General features: G+C 39.1%; 1 protein-coding gene across 3 annotated transcripts in view; it reads left to right on the forward strand.

Annotated features, from left to right (window-relative positions):
* Positions 1–1661: 1661 nt before the first annotated feature.
* Positions 1662–16193, forward strand: part of TENM3 (teneurin transmembrane protein 3) — a 2213160-nt gene continuing 2198628 nt past the window's right edge. For 2 of the 3 annotated variants that reach the window (XM_065596700.1, XM_065596702.1), the window contains exon 1: positions 1954–2201. The gene's annotated coding sequence lies outside the window, so the exon portion shown is untranslated. Of the gene's footprint in view, positions 2202–16193 lie in introns of all 3 variants that reach the window. The other variant, XM_065596701.1, reaches the window with a different exon arrangement.

Raw genomic sequence — 16193 nt, forward strand, 5'->3', positions numbered from 1 at the left:
CTTTCATTCTTTTAAAATACCTTCTTAAATAAAGGCTTCAAAACAAAGTCAACCATTGATCCAGGTTTTTGAATAAAAAGTTCTCTGCATTAGACAATGGGATTTACTACTAAGAAGGAAACATACATTAGTCTTTTTAGTTTATTGTTTTCATTTGACAAAGGTAGAATTACAGAGATGTGAGCAAAGAAAGATTTGAGCCTTCTGTTCAGGATGGTAAATCTACATAAATTCATTGACTGTCAGGATAAAAGCAATCTTTAGATTACTTTGTGTTGTCACCTAAAGAGGAATAGGGATATAAATTATGCTTTGTTCTCTACTAATACTTGCTAAATAACTCTTTATTCTCTAGGTACATTTACTTCCTATGGGGGTTTTCATGGCAGCATAAAATAACATGAAAAAATGATATATATTTTTCTGCTGAGGAGGTGAGCAGAGAGAATCCAGGAGTTGAAGACACACCACAGTGCCTGCAGCCCCACCTTGCAGACTATGCTGTCCCATCTGCTCCTCTTTCCGCTCCTGATCTCAGTCAAGGAGCGGGATGGGGGAGACAATTTTTCTATCACATGTGCGTACACAGGGAAAAAACAGCGACTAGCGGACAGAATTGTTTTCCATTCACAGCTGCACCAGTCAGCGGCTGGGCGAAAAGGAAAGGTAGTGCAGGCGCACTGAACACACTGGGTCCAAGCAGCCCGAACGTATGTTGTGTTTACGTGTGATAATAGTGGAGGTGGCCTTGGCACAGAGGAATGGACAGATGAGGGTGGTGGTGGTTTCCGGGCTTGGCTTTGATTAGCAGAGAAAATCCAGGCAATGGTTTGTTTCCTAGTCCCTTCAGCAAATCAGACTTGAAACGAGGCTCCTTCTCTGTTGGCTTCACATGAGCTATAGTGAACTTAAAACCCATCAACACCCCTCACTGCGGCTGGTCTCCCTCAAGTACCCATGCAAACAATAAATGGACAATACCCCCCCATGCCTGGGGCTGTGCTCAGCCCTCCGTAGACAGGAGACCCCCAGGTTAACAGCAGGGCTGTGTGACTCACCACCGCGATTTCACCTTTTGGACGAAGTGGCTCTAATCATCCTTAAACGGTCACTGAGCCCACGAGCGTGGGGGCAGGTATTTCAGTGAGGAGCCGGGGCGCCTTCCTAGGCTCCCCGTAAGGTGACTGCGAGCGGGGCTCCAGCAGCGCTCGGTGCTTTCCCAGGGTAAGCGCTAGCACCGGTCGCGATCAGGCTGGGCGCGTAGCGAGCTCCCAGCGGAGCGGGGAGGTGGGGAATGAATTGCAGCCGCCACCCCCCAGGAGCACCGGTGGCAGGGCTGTGGGCTCCCTTCGCGGCGGGCGCGCAGCCCAGGGAACGGGCTGCACCTTTAAGGCGCCAGAGAGAGAGAAGGACCCCCGCCCCCAGTGCATCACCAAACCCACCATTAACAGCCGTAAAGTCGCAGCCCGCCATCCCAAAGGGCGGGCGGGCCGGCTTCTCCCGCGGGGTTCATGACAGGAGCTCTAGAGCCGCGGGGAGCCTGAAGCCGGCTGGCCGGGGCTGAGGAGGTGGCTGTAGAGCCCGTGCTGCACGCTGGTGCCGCTGCGGTGCAGGAGCCGCGGTGCCTGCAACCCTGCATCTGCCTCGCGCATCTCAGTCTCTTAAGCGGCGGGCGGGCTGGGTGCAGCCCTTCCAGCGCTGGGAGCTGCTTCTCTCTCCTGCCGCCACCTCCCCCCGCTGGCAGGAGCCCCGGCCCGTTCCCTCCCAGGCCAGCACCCCGGGAAAGCGGGGCTGGCGTCGGCAGTAGAGCAGCCCTGCCAAGCTGCAGGCAGGAGTGACTGGAACAGACTCCGCTTGGGGGTGGGAGGACTGGCTGGTGAGGCGGGAGAGAGAGAGAAATAAATAAATAAGTAAATAAAGCCATACCGCCCGCGCCAATAAAAGAGGCAGAGACCGCGGCTCGGCCGGGCGGGGATCGGCTCTTTTGCGGTGGGACTGAAGCTGCAAAGTTCAACCCAAACGTGTTGCTTCCTGATGGCTGCTGCTGTCCAACTTCACCTGCTCAAGTGATTTGCCCAGTAGGGCTCTTGCTGCTGGCCCTCTGCCTGGCAGCCTCCATAGCTCGGTGACTGCAGCGAGGGGGCTTCCTTTCGTGCCTCCACCCGTCTAGGAAAAAAAGGTGGGGGAGAGACAGCAGACAGGTACGTTTCGCTTGTGGTCACCGCTCCTAGAAACGGTGGGGAACGAGATCGTCTTTGCTCTACAGTTGCCTTTAATTTTAATTTTAGGACTCCTAAATTAGGAGCCGAGCATTTGCCAAACTTTGCCTCCCCCTCGCACCTGCCATTCGCTCCCCCCTTCTTTTCAATCGGGGGAGGGTGCTTTGGGTTAATTGGGGTGGAGTTGTTTATTTTGTTTTGGAAGGGTTTGGGGATTCAGCAGCCGGGAGGATCCTCTACTGCGACATCGGTTTAGTCATTATACAGGTGCCTTGACTGAATAATGCGTCTGCTTTGCTTGTTTGGATTTTCATTTTAAATCTCCTGGCTTGCCGCTCGCAGCAGGAGTTCGAGTGGCAGGAGCGTAAGTTTGCAGCCATAGGAGAATGCAAACCAGGGTGAAGTTTTTCCTGCTGCCGCTCGATTCCAGGAGTGAGCAAATGCTTTCCTTGCAGGAGCCACTGTTGTAAGTACCAAGTTGTCCCATCAGGGACAGTACGGAAAGAAACTGAAAACGCATGGAAATGTGATTCCAGTGCGGGCTACAAGCAGCTAGGATGGAAATCTGAAGGACTCATTACAGAGACAAGGTGGATGGGGTAATCTCTTTTATTGAACCAACTTTTTTGTGTGTGAGAGAGCGAGCAACTTTGGAGCTTACAAAGAGCTCATCTTTAGCAATTGGGCCAATAAAAGATACTACTTCACACACCTTGTCTCACTAATATCCTGGGACCAACAATTCTGCTGCATAAAAGACTCATAGGTATTTAGATAAATTCTGTTTTGGAAAATATCTCCATGTAAGAACCTGCCTTTATGAAAGCAGGTGAGATACAGGTGTGTACTTGTAGAGATATGCATACATACATATATATCCTTTAAAAGAAAACTTGAACATATCCATCAATATAGTGGTATTTCTAATCGTATTGTATTTAAGCTATATCTTTATTTTTTACGTAGAACAGGCTAACTACTTAAAAGATCCCCTTCCTCTCTTTGGGGGTAATTTTGTATTGTTTGGGGGTGGAGAGCTGTGTATAGTTTCCCTTAATTTAAATCTCCGTGTGAGTTTCACAGTAACAACTTGTACATAGTGTGCCGTGAGTTTGCTGAAGGCTGAAGCCACCTGCTGAACTAGTTGATGTTACTTTTTGGAGGTGATGAGTTAGGAGTAGAATTGTAGAGACATCCAGCAGATGGAGCAATGGAAAACTGTACAAGACTCTGCATAAAACAATTTATTTCGCTTTAATCATAGTTGAAAGAAGAGCTCTCCAGCACATTATAGAGGAACACTGCATATTACAAAGTGGAAATTCACACCTGAAATAGACATTTGATTTTGAATTTTGTCCGTTTTAAATGCGCTTGTATTAAGTAGTTTTGGAAAACTTGCATTTTCCAGGATGTTATGCTTGTTTTGTGTGGATGGGCTAGTGTATGCTATTTTGTATTTATTCCTAATCCTAGTTTCTGTATCAATTATTATTTTTCGAGTTGCCATTGTGCATCAGAAAATGATCGTGCGGTTATTAGGAAAGTAGTACTACTTTGTAACGTAATTACAGGCATATGTATCGAAGCATTATTGTTAAAATTATGGAATAGTAGGTAACTATTACTTTAGTTTAAGGTACAATTGAAAGATGTTCCCAGTATATTGCAGACTGGAATGGACTGTTTTGAATGGTTAATTATATTTAAATAGTCTAACTTTCTTAAAATAGTATGCAGAGCTCTAGCAGGGCTGAAAGGTGATAGAGTTTTTAGTTATTAGGTTGTAATGACTGTAAATCTTACAAAAGGACTACAGTAATTATGTTGCTAGCTTGGAAATAACACGAGGTATGCAAGATCACTAGAGAAGAGAAAACAGATTTTTTAGCATTGTTTTCCATACACTTAAATACATTGTTATATGTAACCAGGGCAGGCATAAAACAAGGCAACATTATTACTTTTTCAATCCAGTGAAAAGTCCTCTTTCAATTGCTGTTATCTCATGTCTGAATAGCTAAATTCAATTTATTGTAACTTATCTGTAGTTGATTACAGAAAATTACAATTTAAAGCAGAATATTGAAAGACTTGGAACAGAGATCCTTTAAGAAGTTCATTTTGTCATCCTTCACTAATTCAAAAGTTAATATATAGTATATTAATATACCTATCTACCAACTTTCGTGATGTTTTTTAAATGACAAATGGATGAACCAATCAATTTTGATAACTTTTTTAATTTGCTATTAGATTTTCAGATACTTGAGAAGGTAGTTTTGAGTATGTGTGTTTAAGAAATATCAATCTGTGTGAAAACTCTTGTAGCAATAATATAGAAATATTTATATTCTTTTAAAAGTTTGTCCAGTGTGTAATGTCTGATAAAGTTGGTATAACAAGAATTATGAAATAACTTTTCGTTTACTATATTTCTCCAAAGAGGAAACATATAGGTTTGTCATAATCCCTGTTGAAAACAGTGTTAAATAAAATATTATAAGTGGAATTGAATAACAAACTCTAAAATGGCATAAAATACAATCTCTGTACTTTAAGAACTTCTGGGGAGAAACATACATTTTAACCACTTTAGGGAAACAATCTTTTAATGAATGTCCTGATACTTTTGTTAGATTATTATATTTTAAAAAGGAAACTTTTTTCACTTATGTAATAAGGAACTTGTATTGAAAAAGATCCTACAGAAAAATAGAACACAAGCATATCTGTTGGTATTTGCTGAAAGAAACATGGTTTCTTATAAACTTTGATTCTATCTGTTTAGCTTTAAAATCATGTCCTTAGAATAAAAACATGGTAATTAAATGTTTAATAACACCTGTATCTACCAAGAGGCCAATTCTGTGAGGTACTGAGCATCTCCTGGAAGGTTCTGAATGCCTTCAACTCCCATGGGAAGTCAGTGGGAATTGAGAATGCTGAGCACCTCACAGGATCATAGAGAGAATTTTTAAATCAGTCTTTTCTCATCTTGTAGAGTCCTCATTCAGAGTTTCTAGTGGATCATATCTGTAAACCACTCTTTTCTATATTACTATTATGTCCCACAAATTCCTTCTTCTCTATCCACAAATGCTAAAATATTCAAATTATTCACTGCACTGTTTTTTCCCTCTTCCCCTAAATCCTGGGTGTTACTGTCACATTTCTGTTTTCCTTAATTCCAGTCCTAGTGTGTTTTCAATATCTGTTTTGATTGTGTGATGCATATTAAATTATAGTCCCAACATTTCTAAAGAGTGCTGTTATAAATGAGGAGTAATAAATTCATAAAAATTGAAGTAAGTTTGTTTTTCCACAAACTTCCACTCTTCATTTACCTAAACTTGTATAGAAAAAAAATGTTGTTCGGGATAACGTTGTGGGTTCTTTCCTGCTTTGACTCATCTCCCACTTGGAAAAAAGTGTTTTCACAGAAGGTGATGAATGTGTGTGTGTGTGTGTGTGTGTGTGTGTGTGTGTGAGAGAGAGAGAGAGAGAGAGAGAGAGAGTGTGTTTTAAATCAAATAACTTAGAGCATTGGCTTGGCATCCTGACATCTGGATTTTTGGAGCACCTCTGTTATGTGATAGAGGGTAAGGAAGGTCCAGAGTGTTTGGAGAACACTCAAAAAAAGGAGGATCTTCTCCAAAGTAAGCAAGTTGAACACATTTAAATATTGTGTGCCAGACGAAGCTGCCTTTGGGGAGTTCTGTCTTGTGTGACTAGCATAAATTCAGTACCTAACCTTGAATTCCAATGATATTGGTGTCAGGTACAGGGCAATTTTTATATGAGGATGAACTATGTTTCAGAAGTTCCTCTGGTGAGCACAAACATGCTTTTCTTCAACATCAGCTGTGTACATTTTCCTCCTCTTATTTAAAAAAAACAGGCAAAAAAGGTTCCCATACATCATTTGTTCTGGAATTCTCTTCCATTAGTTATACATTACACCAGCTGAGTGATTCAGACCAGTATTTTATTTTAACTCCTTCTACCCCCTACTTGCCAAAAAATGCTTCCCAAGCCTCCAATCCCATTAACCAACTATTAGTATCCGCACTAGTAGTAATCTGTCATACTAGTTACACTCATTGGATGCTAAACTTTCTGTGCCTCATAGTGTGAAGTGTTCTTACCAAATTGTAGACAGCTTGTAACACTTCAACAGCACAACACGTGCAGAGGGAAAGGGGCTTTAAGGCATTAGAACATTCACTTCTCACATAAAAAAACAATAAGTTCTGAAGTACTGTATAACCACTGCCGCTATATTGCTAGGTAGATGATACACTGCAGTAAAAGGCACATGCATCTAAAGAAACTGTAATAATAAAAGAGCCTTATGACTGGCTTCTAAGATATAGGGTGGGTGATCAATAAATTCCAGGCTGGAATTTACTTTACAATCACGGATGCAAAATATTTGCAAGTGACTTGAGTATGAAGAAGTTCAATATCTGACACTTGTGCAGCAGCTGTTATCTATGTTAAAGATGGCAACAATTTAATTTACAGACTTCCAAATAACTCAGCAGTACCCTGCTTAAGATGTATAAAGTACCAGTATAGTTAAAACATCTACCAAAATTGTCGTGATATTTGTATGAGAATATTTTCAAGGTACAAGAATTGACATGCAGAGTCCCTGGAAATACATTTGCTCATTTAAATTACATTATTGTTTCACTGTGACTGGCGAGTAAGTTAACTTTTACATATGGACCTGTTACTCTTCCAGACAGTTAATTCGGTAACTGATAATGTTGGCTACCCTAGCCATAACATTGTGATTGGTTAGTATTTCTCTACACAGAGGCAACTGAGCTTTTTATAGCTACTTATGTGTTAAGCATTTTCATAAAAAAACAATGTGTTTTTGTTCAATCAAACTTTACAGTGGGCATCATTATCTCTGTTAAGATTATTTTAGAAATTTTAATTCAATATCTTCTACCTTCTAACTTAATCAATGCATTTACAAAGTCAGAATGAATTAGCAAAGATTAATTGACTGTTATTGTGTCTTTAAAGTGTGGAAAGTATTTATTTGCAGCAGGTAGAGAGACAGAAAAATCAATATGCATTACATCTGAACACTTATCCTACAAGAAACATGAACAAGCTAATCAGGATGTCAGATGTCAGTTTTATTAATTAAAATGACATTTCTGTATGTAAACTGTAGCTGTATACTAGCTAACGATAATCTGAATTTGAGCTCTTTTGAAATCTAGAACTCCTGAGAATGGCTTTTAATAACTTTGAAATATTTTAGTGTTAATTAAAAGATAATGTGAGTAAAATAGAATGATAAAACAGGATAATGGTCTCCTGTTGCAGTGGTTCTCAACCATTCCAGATTCCTGTACCCATTTCAGGACTCTTTGTCTTGTGCACCCTAGGTTTCATCTCACTTAAAGACTACTTGCTTACAAAATCAGACCTAAAAATACAAAAGTGTCAAAGCACACTATTACTATAATATTGCTTACTTTCTTGTTTTTTGCCATATAATTAGAAAATAAATCAATTGGAATACAAATATTGTACTTGTATTTCAGTGTGATGCTTGAGCCTCTTTTTTACTTGAGTCTTGTCATTCAGCTGCCAGAGAGCAGTGGCTGCTGGCCACTAGCACCTGCAAAAAAATAAGGGTGGTATGGTATTGCCACCCTAACTTCTCCACTACTGCTGATGGGGGCACTGCCTTCAGACCTGGTAAGCTAGAGAGCAGCGGGTGCTGGCCGGGGTGTTCATGTTATTTGTGGTGTGGGAGGACTGTATTTTTAATCCTGCTCCCATCCCACTCCACAATACCTACTCACACCTGCTTCCGCCTTGTTTGTTGAATTTTTATCCTGCTCCCACTATTATGGCAGTGGGTACTGTGGGACCCACATGATCCCCTTTCTACTGCAGGGCTTGTCATAAAACTAGGCAAATATCTAGATTAGTTAACTTACCCGCTGGAAGATCTCTGCTTATCCCCCTTACGTGTACCCCTGGTTGAGAACCACTGTCCTGTTGAATGTATTTTCTGCAGCTAAACACTGGCATTTGTGGAAAATAAACATGTTGTACAGACTGCAAAAATATTAGGGCATACAGCTGAGTAGATGATCAAAGAGCAGGTAATGGCTACAACAGTAATATTTGTGGACTCTTGAACTGCTACTAGAATGTTGTGCCACAGGCATTGAACACTACAGGTCTAACCTTTTTCTCTCTATTCTGACAAAATTTTTATTGATTTAAGAGTTTTTTTCCTTGAGTATGGATTGCAGAATCAGAGCTATTGGTAGTAGACACTTGAGGACCTGACTAGTGCTGCCAACACTAATATACTAGTAATACAGGATTTAATTCTGTCATCATTAGACTTAGTAGTAATACTTAAATTAGTAATGAATGCTAAATGAGTACTCCCTTGGGCTTCAATAGAACTGCTCAGGTTGGTAAATGTTGCAGGACCAGGCCCACATAAGAGAGAGACAACAGAAAAGGAGTGATGGGGAAGAAATGGCCTGGGGTAGAGTGGCAGAAACACAGGGAATGATGGAGAAAGTACGGTGAGGTGTGAGGGAGGTGAAGATGTTGGGAATAAGAGGGAATGTCTACAGTCAACAGAGGAGAAAAAGAAGAGAATAAACAGGAGGAGAGTTAGAACACAATTAATGGAAGAGAGAGAAAAATGTCAGACGTTCTGTTGGGGAAAGGGAAGAAAGAGAGGAGTGGTGAAATGGGGATATGAGGATGGTTTCTTTTTGAATAAGGGGAGGTGATTTGGGGTATCAAATTGTGGGAGATGCTTCTTGAAGAGCTTGGTATGGCAGATTGCTGGGAGAGAATGGGGAAGAGATTCTCTGGAGTGGGTATCACTATCAAATTTGCACAAGGACTCTCTATCCCAAACTCAGAGGTGTGTGGGGGGGGGGCAGAAATGCTCTTCACATGAAGGGGGCTTGCTGTTTGTTGTTGAGAAGCCCTGTGCTTGGGGGATGGAGGAGTCTTCCAGCAATTTCTAAAATGACCAACTTGCTTATCTCTCTCCCATTTTTTTCTGCTCTTGTTTCCATTTTATTCATTCCTATTCTACTGTCTTTGATATTTACTTGGTTTTTAACTTGTGTCACAAAGGTTGTAGGATCTGAAGGGGGAAAAAAATGACCTAGACTGTAACATACTGCCCGAACAAGTGGAATTGACTAGGACTGTGAACACACTCAATTTCACATTGCTGCTAGTGTCATGGAAAATGATACTGTGAGTGTGTTACAGAACCTGTCAATTTCTGTTTCAGCTGCTATATGTCATGTCAAATGGTAAAGAATGACAGAAAGAGTCACTTTCTACAGTCATTGAATGAGGAACTTTATTAGAATAAGTCAAATAGTGTTATCCTTGAAGTTACTCTTTTTCTGTTTACTTGATTGTAGAACTTCTGCTTAGAATCTTCTTCAGTGTGTCCTGCCTGGTTTCCTGCTACAGATTTTACAAACAGCACACACATATCCTCACATTAGTGCTTCAGGAATAGCACCAAAGACTCTCTCATATCATTGTGCTCTAATTAATTTGTACTGCAGTACCATCTAGAGTCCCTTTCATGGTTACAGAATGAGGTATGCTTTAAACTGCTTTTGATCTCTCTTGGGTGCACTCCTCAGATGACAGGTTTGGCTTCCTTCACCTCTCTTTCTAGGTGTTGGAGTGGATCTCTGGGTTGCAGCCTTCTTGTTTCCCAACTGTGTTAATTTCGAACTGGGTTTGGTACGTGTAAGCCCTTTTTCTCTGGGAGCCTGTGACTGAATAAAGTGACTCAAACAGCCAAATTTATTATCTAAAGAAAAAACAGTACAATACAAAAAGGACACATACATATCCTCCTTCTGGGAGGCAAATTCTTGCAGCCTTTTACACAAAAGGTGTGCTTCAAAGATATGGATCAGGTAGTAGTATTTATAGTATGATTTTACAAGTTACAAAGCTTTCTGTATGTCATTAAAATCCAACCCACCAGTTGGTGCTAGTTCCTTATCTTGTAGTTCTGTACCTCCCTTTTCTTTGTTTTAGATACTAGCATTCCAGGGACTGGTCCATGAAAGTACCTCCCTGTATTTTCTCGTATATTATTTTGAATACTACAGTCCAAATGTTGATGAGCCATGAAGATACAAATGGTATCTGATACAAAATATTCATACATCTTTGCTTGGACAAGTTGCCTATTTTCTAATGTCAAAGCTAACTTCAGCTTTGCAAGATATTGTAGAATATTTGACATGGGTGAACAGAATTGTGGGAAGAGCATAATACATCCAATTCATGTAACTTCCCAACACTTACGTTTTAGATATATTAATATTATCAATAGTAAAATATTAATACCCTGCACATAATATTTATTAATGTGCTGTATACTTGGGGCCCTTCGCTTTTGGTTTTTATTTCATTTAATTTTCTCCAGGAATTTGTGTTTATTATTACAACAACAAAAAGGTGAAAATAAGTGTAAAAACTATTAATAATTTTTCTGGGTAAATATCAGGGTTTATTTTGGTGGATGGAAGGATGGGGGAAAAACGTATTCAGTAGATTAATGCTTTGGTGAGTGGAATTCAATGTGATTTTCTGCAGAACTAAAACAGAATTCAAAACACAATACCACCCCTGAGTTTAAGAAAACAATATATCTCTAATCCCAAAATAAAACTTTTCAATTGAATAAACGATTAGCCTATAAATATTTACCGTTAATAATTGGGCCATGCCACTTGCAGCGCTTACACTCAACTTCATCCTTTTCTCTTGTGTTTTTTTTTATTTTTTTAACTTTCAAATACTTCCATGTGTTATGGAACATATTGTGATACAGATTTTTCGTTTTCTTCCCATTTTAGTGTGTCAGACCTTTAAGCGTTATCTGCCAACAGCTTGAAATGTGTACATGATGGGCATGAGATTCATCAGTACATTCAGATGTGCATGCACTTCAAAGCTTGCATATGTACGTGTTTGTTTATTGTGTGTCTCTTCTATGCTAATACATAGCTTTACTTCAACTGGCAGCTTTGCATATACACACAGATGAATGTGTTATTGTAATACATATATCTCAGGCAATATATTGTATTTTCCTAATAAAACAAGTTATTTTTATATATTTGAATTGGGTGAAAATCAGGGGAAAAAACAAATACTACTTTTTGTAAAACCCAGGGGTTTTTTTTGGTAAAAATCGGTTTAAACTGAAAACAGAGGGACTTGTGAATACTTCACCCAGCATATATACATATATATATATATATATATATATATATATATATATATATATATATATATATATGGCTAATATACCTTATTTTTGCCATTGTTTTGTTTCCTGATAGTTTCCTAATCACCTCTTTTGATGTGACTTTGTGCAGTCAGACAGGATAACTTCACACACACAAACTCAGGTGCTCATGATACTTTATTTATAGATAGATAGGACAAATGTTTCCCTCATTCTCCAAAGGCACCAGTCAGGGATCAGGCCCATTGTGCTAGGTACTGTGCACATATAAAAAGACACCCTCTACCCCAAATCTCTGGCCTTTGTAATAGACCATAATGTTCCACTCTTTTGTCAAGGTGCTATATACTGCATATTTGCTCATGCCTGTGCATGTAGTTTTCTTTAGAATCTTGCAGAATTGGTTGAGTTTAAACTATAAACTTATCCACGCACCTACTCATCACTTTTCTTTTTCACTTGCATGTGCACAAATTCAATAAACCAATGTTTATTCAGTTAAGGTGAATTTTGCCCCACCCAGATAATTTACTCAAGAGGCCTCTAGACCGCCAAAGTCTCAGCTGAATCTTTAATATAGGGTAAAGTGCTCTGTAGGGCCTTATGTGGTACATCCATATGGGTGGTTGAATTTCCCAGAGAACATTGTTCTTCTTTGCTTCTTTTTCTATGACAACTCTTATTTATTCACATGTATATTTAAATTTATTTTCTTCCAGCTAGTCTTCACCCTTAGCTTCCCTGCTTTATTCTCAATTACTGGCCACGGAACCGCTGTGCACCAACTATTCTGTTCAATTGCATTCATGACTTGTAATTTTATTCACTGTGGACAACAAGGGCTTCTGTTTCCTTCATGTGCTCCTAACTTTCCACCATTTTTTTTTCTGATTCACTCGTTGTTTGGCAGTGCCCAGCCACTATCCCCTGCTACTGCTCCCTTCCAAAAAAAAGCTCCTGATCTGGTGTTTTAAAACCAAATTTGAGCCTCAAGTAACCTTTTGTAGATAATCTGTAAACATTAAAAAGTATGTATAAAGGAAATATAGAAGCAATCATACCTTATTTTTGACTTGCACACAAGCAGGTGTGAGACCTTCAAGATGCATTGAAAACATAGAAATGTCAGTCAATTAACACACAATGTGGTGTCCAAAAATATGTGATAACTATGAGCATGCAAACTGTTAAAGATTTGAACTCATATCTCAGATTTACTGAGAAGAGATCAAGTACTGTACTGCAGTCGTCTTGCTTTGCCTATGTGTAAACTTCAATCATCTATGGAAATATTTTTTCATCTGTTTGGGTGTGGATGGCAAAATTGATGTTTACCAATGCAAAGCTAATCTTCCAAGCCAATCTATAGTTAAGGTCAGTTTACATTTTTATTGAACATGTGCTCACTGGCAGAGGCAACAATGAAGATGCCATATTTATTTACTTATTTTATTTATTTATTTTCTATAAATCCCTATTCTTAATTGTAAGAGATTTACAGTAACTAAAATATACAATACGAAATTGAAATCTAGAAAATATTATTGCCTATTGATCTTCCCATTAAAAAGTGCCAATGATTTTGTACCTCCATAATAATAAATAATAGCCCTAGCTCTGACCACACAACATTTCTCCAAATATGTAAGGGAGAAAAGATGAGCTTTATAGTGTGCTTTGGAAGTTTATCCAGTCTGGGCTCTGATGGGGTAATGGAGAGAATGAGTCCTCCAAAGCGGAGGATCCATGAAAGAGATTCCTCTGCCAGTAGGGGACTTCTAGTTCAAATACTTTCACTAATCACGCCTGTGACACTATTGCATAGGGTGAAAGATGGTCTTTCTGGTAGCCAGGTCTCAAAGGACTTCAGACTTTAGAAATTTAAACCAACACAATCAATTTCACCTGGAAAACTTTCTTCATCAGCCAGTGCAGGCTAGTATGCCGATGGCATATGCTATGTGAATGACGTGCCTCTTTCGCTGAGTGACTGCTGTCAGGCTGTCTAGAGTGGCTCAGAAGCATGAATAGCAACCTCAGGGCTGACCATTTCAAACCAGGGTACAAACCTCAAACTGGTTGTGTGGTCTATCCTTAGATTTCACCAACCAAGTATTGTATATTAACTCCTCAAGCACTGTAATAGCCTTAACATGAAGTCACAGACAGTCCCCTTGGGTACTCTGGTCTATCATGCCACACAGGCAAGCTTTCCTTTGTGATAGATGGGTCCTTACCCTCAAAAATCACAATAATATCCAGGTTTCTCCCAGTCCCAAAGGATTAGTCACTTACCCCACATCGGTTGCACCCTAGATCTCTAACCAAAGACAATGCTTGTAGCTAATCCTATAATAAACTATGTAAAGATTTATTAAATAAGAAAAATAAGTGAGTTATTTACAAATGAGTTAGTCTTAGATTCCAAATAGTAGTAGAAGCTTCTGTAATATGCAAACTCTCTGTAAATCCTCTAGGCCTAACCCAGGGCAAACAACTGGGGATCCTTTGCTTATGTTTAGAAATCTTCCGCTCCTCAGAGTTCAAACATCATAGAAACACAGTTCCTCCTTCTGAGGGATTTTTATTCCCTTCCCTCAGAGTGCCATTTGATGGGATGAATCCACCTGCACATTTCCACTTCATGGGTGTCAGAGGTCAGGGGAGCAATCAATAAAGTCTCTGTTCTTTAATGTTTCACAATGTCTCATTTGGATTCAATGTGCCTTCTTCGTGGGCAAGACCAAACAGCTTCTGTAGGAAGTCAGCATTTCTACATAAATTAATGCTCCTTTTCTGTTTGATGATTTATGCAATTATAGAGGATTACAGTGCAAACACTTAATATAACCTTATAACATGGGATACTGATATTATAAGTAAGATTAATATATGTATTTCATAAATTCTAAACACGTCTTATAAACTTAACATCTATTTTAACAATACTAACCCAAAGGTCAGTCAGAAAGTGCATAGGATGTTCTCCCCAGTGACTGGGGAGTTCATGGAGGCATGGGGAGTCTCCACACCACACCAAGATGGGGCTCAGACCTTACTGCCATTCCTTGGTCTTTATATATATTTTTGTGCACCTGATCAAGTGGGTTATAAAAATGTGTGGCAGAGTAAGAAAAGATTTACTATGCTTTCAGTAATTGTGCCTTAGAAATCTAGTATAGTACTGTAATTTTGCTTTCTTCCTGCTGTCTTTTTTTTATCCTTCTCAGTATCTTGATTCTTCTGGCAAAGATTGTACTTTGTTATAAACCTTGAACCAAAGTCAATTAATTAGATAATATTTTAAGGTATTATGAGCTTCTCACTACCATTAAATATTGTGAAGTACAAGTAAAAGTTTTCTTTGGGATATTTATTTAAATCTTAGGACATAACTACTTAAGGGCTTTCTATAGTGCTTATCACCATAGTACTTGTACTGTGCTGACCAATGTACTGTATTGAATTAAATGTATATTGCAAATTTAGTTGACCTTGTCACTGAGCTCTGCATCTGATGCACTGATCACATACATTGTTCTCTTCAGACTTTTAGTTTATCTGGAATTTTCTAAATTTAACTGTACTATTAAGTAAAAGAATCACCATGTTTGCTATTGAATATACATCTCTCTCTTTCAAATAGTGTTTGAATATTAAAACAAAAATATACATCAAGGTGAATGAGAAACTACTAAGGTCCTGGTCTTGCAATCCATTGCTCAAAAGTGAATTGTGTCAGCCATGAACAATGTATTACAGGATTGGAAGCAAATTTTGAATATTCTGTTGTACAGAAGCCTAAATTGTTTTATTTTTATTCTTCTTACTTAATCTGGTACTGAACTCTAGTAAATTTCCAAAATTTAAAATTCACCAATAAAAATCTCTATAATGTATTTCAATTTAATAAATTTTTAGTCTATCAAATTTCCAGTTACAACTTTTTCCGTTAATAAATTCACGCCCCCAAAAAACCCCAAACACGATCTGTCCAACCATATTACTTATAAATATTTAAGACTCCACCTAAATTCAGTCTCCTGCCTCTCTGTCTAGGGGAATGCATCTCTCTAAATGCCCATGAGGAATATTAACAAATCTAACTTTTATTGTCAGGAAGTTTAAAAGGATACTACTGGGTTAGTATATAAAATAATTAGCACTAAAACATGGGTGGCAGGTATCACAGGTTAGGCAAGGCTGATCTGGGGCTGGGGACACTAGCCTGTGGCGGAGGCCAATGGCCGTGGTGGGGTGGCTCTGGGCTCTGGCTGGGGGAGCGGAAGGGACAGGGCCTGAGGCGGAAGGGCCAGGCTTGGGGGCTATCCTCCCCGAGCCAGCAGTTCACCAGCTGCCCATGCACTAAAAGAATCTTAAAAATCTAATTTGCTTTCTACCATCTATGCTGTTTGTTTCCCTTTTGCATTTTTTTGTGCTTGGACAGTGAACTTTTAGACTAGTCAATCAAATGTTTTCCTTCTAGTAATTTTTAATTGGTTTTAATTTCCAGGTCTTGTAGCCAGATGCAGCAATGTTTACCTTTCAAGCACTCTAAGGAAATGATAAAAATGAGCTGATTGCATTGTACGACACTAACCATGTTGTCAGAATTCAACAAAAAATAAATAACTTTTAAAGGAGTTTGGAAATATTTTATGAATTAT

The sequence above is a fragment of the Chrysemys picta genome, chromosome 5 (assembly GCF_011386835.1).
Source record: "Chrysemys picta bellii isolate R12L10 chromosome 5, ASM1138683v2, whole genome shotgun sequence".
Lineage (NCBI taxonomy): Eukaryota > Metazoa > Chordata > Testudines > Emydidae > Chrysemys > Chrysemys picta.